We start from the raw sequence: 7,470 nt of genomic DNA on the forward strand, positions 1-7,470 counted from the left end.
TATATCACATTGCTTTGAGTATGCTTTTAATTTTTGTGGAAGTGATATGTTATACATCGGTTTCTTACATTTTCCTTTTGACTTTATCTGTAAGTAGATGGAAACCATTCCCTTTGACTGCTGTAGTATTCCATTTCATGGATTTCCCACATTTTATTTATCTATTTCCTAAACAGAGGACATACAGGTTGTTTCCAGTTCTTTGCCGTTTTCAGCACCACTGCCATGAGCATCTTTGTACATGGCTGGAACACAAGCTTCACAATCAGTCAAACCTGGATTGAGTTCTGCTTCCATCACCCCTTTGTTGTGTGACCCTAAGCCTCAGTTCCATCATCTGTTTAAAACAGGGGAGGGAGAATAATAATTCTCACACCAGGCCACATGTCCAATAAGAGAAGTACCTTACCTGCCTACTTTACTGCTCTATCCCCAGGCCTCTCAGAGCCTGGCATCAAGTAAGTGCTCAATAAATATGCCTCGAATGAAATGACACTTGACCTACTGCATATGAAGGCACCTTAGAAGTGCTAAATACATCAACACAAATGTGAGTTATTGCTATTATTAGTTCTGTAAATAGAATTAACAATCCATGTGTAATTCCAATAAAATGAAACATATTTAAACAACACCACATTTAATGGGTTTACATTCTGCAAGTGTCCCAAGTTCTTATGCTTCCTCTTCCTACCCAGCTTCCTTCACATCAGGAAACATTTTCTGAAGATTAATTGAATGGACCTGGTTTGGGATTGGGAAACCCTAGATTGCCTGCCAGACTATCCAAAGGCCTCCCTTGGGCCACCTTGGCCTATAAAACCCAGATAATGCCATGCACTCACCTCACTAAGGTGTTCTGAAGATTAATTATGGCTTGTAAAGGGCTTTGAAGATGAAACGTGCTTGTTATGGAAATAAATGGCTTCAGACGCAAAGCCTTCTTCAAGTCTTCCTTCATGCCTTCTCTCTTGCTGTTCTTGCCTTTAAAGAGCCCCGTTGAGTTCAGAGGTGAGGGTGACCTCCCCACGGCTCCCGTGGGAAGCCAACTTTGAGTATAGACTTCTCTGAACAACATAGAGATGTGACCCCTCGCTGCTAGTTTCAAAATTTCAACTCCTGCTCCATTTCGTAAGTAGCCGAACTAAGCTGGTTCAAAATACATTAAACAGATTCAGCAATGGAGTGGTGAAAAAAGCGTTTCTGATACTGAGCTTTTTGCTGCCAAATTTAATTATTCAAATTGGTTTTAAAAATGAGTTTCTTCTCCCCATGTCTTCCCAGATTTAAAGAAATTTGAAGTGGAAGAAATGGGAGCCAAATGTCTTCCAATTGGGAAGTGGAGAAAGCATTGCTGTTAGTGTCAGATGGACCTGAGTTCAGATTGCAGTTTGCTATGGGCAACTTTAATAACTGCTTAGTCTTTTTCATGTGTATGGCTCTGCTGGGTCTTCATCACAGCGCTTTTCTAGTTGTGGCCTTTGGGCCTGGTTGCCCCGAGGCATGTGGCATCTTAATTCCTCAATCAGGGATTGAATTTGTATCCCCTACACTGGAAGGCGAATTCTTAACCACTGGACCACCAGAGAAGTCCCAAGTTTCATAACCTCTTTACACTTCAGTTTCCTAATCTACCAAATGGAGATAGTAATGACTCATATTAGGATTATTGTCAGTGTTGAATGGACACAGGAAATGCACATAAAGTCCACTCAATAAATGTGAGTGAGAAAGGTGGTATAATCCCCATGGATACAGGATCCAAGCTCAGAGGGGGCCATGGGCCTCTCCATGATCTTGCAGAGGGAGAGTGGAGTGCTGGGATTCAAACCTGGGTCTGCCTGACTCCAAAGCCCTGGTCATCCACCTGTGGCCTCAGCCCTGGATGTAAATTTGTTTGCTGAAACCAGAGCCAGTGGTATCTGCCAAACCCCACAGAGAAAGAAAGGGAGCCCAGTGGAGCCGCTGGAGCCTGGAGGGTGGCTGCTCCATCCACTGAGTTGTTTAATCCCAGGTTTCTGCATTATAATGGCATTCCATATGTTCACTCCTCATTTCTCACTATCCTGTTAACACTTGCCTGCCCAAGTGGGAGTGCTGGCTAGGAGAATGTTTTCTCACATACCACGGAGGCTGTAATGTGCTCATGGCTCTGATGGCTCCTGATGCGGAGGGGCACTCCTGTAACGGGAGGTCCCAGGATGCCAAGCCTTCCAGTCAGTCTAGTCCCAGGGGCCTCCTCTTAGATCAGATCAAGGTCAACTTGGCCAGATCCCTCATGGAAGCTCACATTCATTCTTGTCCATGCATTACTCTTCCTTCTTTCTTTCAACAGACATATATAGAGCTCCTGTATGAGTGTGCTTTGCCGTTTAATTGTGTCCGACTCTTCATGACTGTATGGACTGTAGCCTGCCAGGCTCCTCTGTCCGTGGAATTTCCCAAGCAAGAATACTGGAGCAGTTGCCATTTCCTTCTCCAGGGGATCTTCCTGACCCAGGGATCGTCTTGCGTCTCCTGCACTGGCAGGCAGATTCTTTACCACTGTGCCACTTGGGAGCTCCAATGACATTCCCAAACACTGCTCGGTCACCCTATTCAGTGTTTCCCACCTGTTTCTTAGGCGCACTGTTTAGGCATCATCTCATTTCAACCTTACAACTGTGCTTTGAAGTAAATGTTAATATCATCACCATTTTGCGTTGAAGGAAAAAAGACTTAAGGGCACAAGTGAGTGTCAGAATAAGGAATGGACTCCTGTCTGACTTCACCATGTGTGCTCTTAACCGTGACAACATACTGCCTCCTTGAGGGCAAGCCCAGCGTCTCATTCATTTCTTATCTCTAGGCTCTCAGTGCCGTATAGAGTAGAAGCTCAATAAATGCTTACTATTGAATATGTAAGTGAAGTGCTGGGTGACCACCAACTCTTGTATGGTGCTCTACAGAGTTTGCAACCTGCTTTTCACAGGGAAGGAGGGTTTCATGAGCCCACTTTATGGATGCAGTTTGCAGGGTAAATAACTCATTCAGGGCCATGGAACAATAAGAGGCTGGAGCTTGGGTAAGACTCTAAAATGAACTCACAGTAAACGCACAGCATGCAATGGAGTTGCAGAGCAGGAAAGTATCTGTCTGGTTGAAAAATACAGAAATTATAAAGCACTAGAGCTTAGGCTGAAATCATATGCCCAGCACATGTTTTCTGAAAACATTTGCATCTCTGACACGGTTGGTGTGAGGTTTCAGATATTAAAATATGAAAGAGCAAAGCAAGATGTGAGAGGCAGAGATGGAAAGAGAACAAAGTAAAGTTCAACCTTGTCACCACCTCTGAAAACCTCTCAGGGATCTGAGTTTCTGACTCAAACTCATCTTGAATGGTACAGCTTGTGGCTGGTAATCATGCTATAAATAGGCAGATTTGGAAATTTGAAGCCATGTTCAAGTCCGGACTCAGTTGCTTTCCAGCTGTGTAATCTTGGACAAGCATCTTTGATCTCTGTGTCCACGTCTGTAAAATGGAGATAAATTATGGTTTGCTGGGATACTGAGTGTGCTTTGTAAATGAACATGGCATATATGTGTGTGTGTGTGTGTATAAATATATACTTTTTTATTATAACAGTTATTTAATATAATTACTATATAGGTAAAACTACATTTTGCTACAATAATAAGCAAACCTAAAACTTCAGTGGCTTACCACAGTAAATGAGTATTTCTCATTCATAGTCAAAATGAGGATGCTGTTCATCTGGTCACAAAGGGACTCACGCTGATGAGCAGTCATCTTCTTGTTTATGATTATTGTTTCTAAGGGTAAAAGGGGATTTGGAGGTTCTCCCACAGACAATCAGGTGTCCTGGCCTTGAAATGATACATGTCACTTTTTACTCAAAATTCATTGTCAAGAACATGTCACCCCCAGTCACAGGGGGTCAAGAGGTGCCACTCTACCATGTGCTTATAAGGGGAGAGAATCAAATACTTGTTAAATGGTATCTGCCATTCACTGAGGACTTATCTTGTGCCAAGTATTGTGCTGAGGGCTTTTCAGATGCATCTCTTAATTCCGTCAATGATCTTCCAAAGCAGGGATGTATATCGTCAGTTAATACTTGGGCAACCTAGCACTCAGAGACGTGAAGCAGCTTGTTCAAAGCTTCACAGTGAGTAACTGGCAGCATCAGAGTTGACAGCCAGGTAAGAACCCCTGCTCGATCCCCTGAGTGAGAGGCGGTTGTCTGACCAGGAGGTCAGACTTGTTGCGGGAGCAAGAACTAGTATTAACTGAGCTTCTCCTGTGTATTAGTCCCTCTACTGTCATCTCAGATGCCTGAGAGTTCATTTATTCCCATGTTAATGACAAAGGACCTGAGGCTCAGAGAGGTCAAACAACTTGCCCGGAGTTCACAGCAGAGGTAGCTCTTGAACCTAACACTTTCTGGGTCTCAAATCTGTGCTTGTTTTATACCCGTCTGCCTCACTCCTTATTATTTACCATAAGTAGTGATAATTACTTATTTATTAGAGTAATATCACTCCGTGGAGCAGGGAGCAGAGTGGGTAAGAGCGTGGATGGCAGAGCTAGATTGAACTCGGGTTCTGCCACTTCCTAGCTGTGTGACTTTGGATAAGACTGTCACGTCTCTGGGTCTCAGTTTCCAAGTCTGTAACATGGGGCTGATAATTGCACCTAATTCATAGAGTTGCAAGGAATCAATCAGATTGTCGTCATGATGATGGTAACTAACTTTTTTCAAGAATCTCCTGGATCTGGATACTGTGCCCAGTGCTTTACAGGCATTCCTTTTTAACTTTTTATTTGGGAATAATTTTAAACTTACAGAAAAGTTGTAAAGATAATGCAAAGTGTTCCTGTATCATTTCCACCCAGCTTTCTCCTAATGTTAACATCTTACACAACTGACGTACATTTATCAGAGCTAAGAAACTAATATTGGTATGACACTATTGGGTTTTCCAGGTGGTGCTAGTGGTAAAGAACCTGCCTGCCAATGCAGGAGACATAAGGGGCATGGGTTTGATCCCTGGGTTGGGCAGATCCCCTGGAGGAGGGTATGGCAACCCATTCCAATATTCTTGCCTGGAAAATCCCATGGACAGAGGAGCCTAGAGGGCTACAGTCAATGGGGTCGAAAAGAGTTGGACACGACTGAAGCGACTTACCACATGACACTATTAACTAAACTACAGACTGTATTCAGATTTCATCAGTTGTGCCACTGTTGTCCTTTTTCTGTCTCATGATTCAATCTGGCACACAACGTTGCATTTAGTCACGTCTCCTTCATCTCTGCTGATCTTTGTACTCATTCTTTCAACCTCATTTTCTGTTGAGGAAACTGAGGCTCAGGTGATAAAGTCACTGGCCAAGGGCATGGAGCCCCTCGGTGGGGGGATTAGAATTCAAACCCAGGCCTGTCTGATTCAAAGCCCAAGTCTTTACCATTCATAAAGAAATTATCAGAAAGAAATCCAATGTTCTGAGTCAGATCAGCACACAGAGAATACGAAGCTCAGAGAGAGAAAAAAAAGACTAAAGCAGAGAGAACTGGCTTTACAGCTTCAGAATACTAACTCAGCATGATCTCCTCAAACCACGGCCAAAGTCCGGGCAATCTGATCAGGGAGAAAGAGCCTCAGGCTGGTGAGTGTGCACCTTGGGAGTGGTGCGAAGGAATCAAGCTAGGCTCTGGCTAAGCCACTAGCAGAGGGGGTTCCTCAAAGGGCCAGCCTGCCCACTCCCTGGCAGCAAAGCCCGCTGCAGAGCATCCTGAGAGAGGCAGGAAGTCAGCAGGATGGGGGCCAAAGAAGCACCACAGAATTCATTTAACAAGTGTTACCTGGCAACTCTCACTGCCCAGAGCACAGGAAGGAGTGACTGTAACCAAACCAGTCACCACAAAGTTGGCCTTATTAATACCTTCCATAAATCGTCTTTGCTTGCCTGGTATTTTATGTGTTTAAGCTGCAGTGAGGAAGAAACAAGAAGGGAGTCTTGGTCTTTTGTTTCTTTAGGGGAAAAGAAGGGATCCAGATGAAACAGTCAGTAAAACCAAGGGAGGGCCCCCTGATTGTCCCTGGACCCCCAAGCCCTGAGTGTCAGGCCCAGCTTTGGCTGCTCCAGCGCAGGGTTGGGCAAAGAGGAGGTGCCAGTGACTACATGTTGAGCATACGAGCAAGTGAATTAACTAATTTGCAACCTGGTTAAAAAAAAAAAAAAAAAAAAAAGGTGGCTCCTAGTAGGGACTCATGGAAAAAGAAAATGAAGCAATTGATTTAGGTCTGTGCCAATGTACAAGATTCTGATTGGCACTTGAAATCCTTTCACTGTTGATCCAAAGGATGGGCCATGATTAGGGTCTCCAGGGATAGATATCTAATCTGTGGATTGCAATCCATTAGCACAGAGATGCAGTGGGCCAGAGTGGCTGTGATTACAGAATCTGGGGCTAGGTTTCTTAGGTTTGAGTCCCATCTGCCACCTGCGGATTATCTGACCTTGGGCAGGTTACAACCTTATCTGTAAAATGGCAGATGAATATGTTGATAACATCATCTACCTCAGAGAGCTGGTATGAGGATTAAATGAATCAAAATACACACACACACACAAGTGTGTGTATGTTTTAACCTGTTCATCTGAAACTTTGCTCAATTTTATAACTGCGACTGATGCGTTGTCAGCACTTCACAGGGTTAGCTATGATAAAAAACCTTCCCTGCCTCCTCTCTCCCCAGCCCATTTCTGATTTAAACGCCCCTCTAAACCTGAGTTAGATGCACCCTGTGTGTAATCTGTTACAGCATCTATTTAAGTTAGTTAATATTAATGATTGTGCAATGAATGTTTTTAAGGCTCAATAAAACTGAAAATCTTAGAGAGCATCACACAGAGCAGGGAAAAGCCATGTTTTGTGTTTCCGTTGTGACACATATGCATGTGTGTGTTCAGGGTAGTGATGTAAAAGGAATTTGTTCCCTTAGGTCACAGTAAAAAGTTTGAAAGCCATTGCCTCAGGAGGAAAGTGCTGAACGGTTTTTCTCAGCAAAGAGGGCTGGCTGGCCCACAGATGAGCTTTGCTGGTTCACTTCCTCCTTCTGGCCTCTGTGGTCAAACGACCTCCAGGAAGACTTCTCTCCTCTTCACCTCTTTGTGCTTGCCCAGGGCTGTGTATGCAGGTCTATGGTTTAGGCTGTGCGTGCAGGTCTATGGTTTATACAGAGAACCACTGAGCAAAGCTCAAACCCGCCCTGCACTGGGCCTTTCACACATCTTTTAGCTCATGAAATCTGCCCCACCAGGCATGAAAGTGACTCTCAAAGTGTGGTCCCTCCCTGGCAGTTTGTTAGAAATGCAAATTCTCAGGCCCCTCCCCCCCAGACTGAATCAGAAACACTGAGGCTTAGCAACCCATGTTTAACAAAGACCTCCAGATGAGT

This window comes from Giraffa tippelskirchi, chromosome 4 (assembly GCF_054371585.1).
Source record: "Giraffa tippelskirchi isolate mGirTip1 chromosome 4, T2T-mGirTip1v1.2.pri, whole genome shotgun sequence".
Classification (NCBI taxonomy): domain Eukaryota; kingdom Metazoa; phylum Chordata; class Mammalia; order Artiodactyla; family Giraffidae; genus Giraffa; species Giraffa tippelskirchi.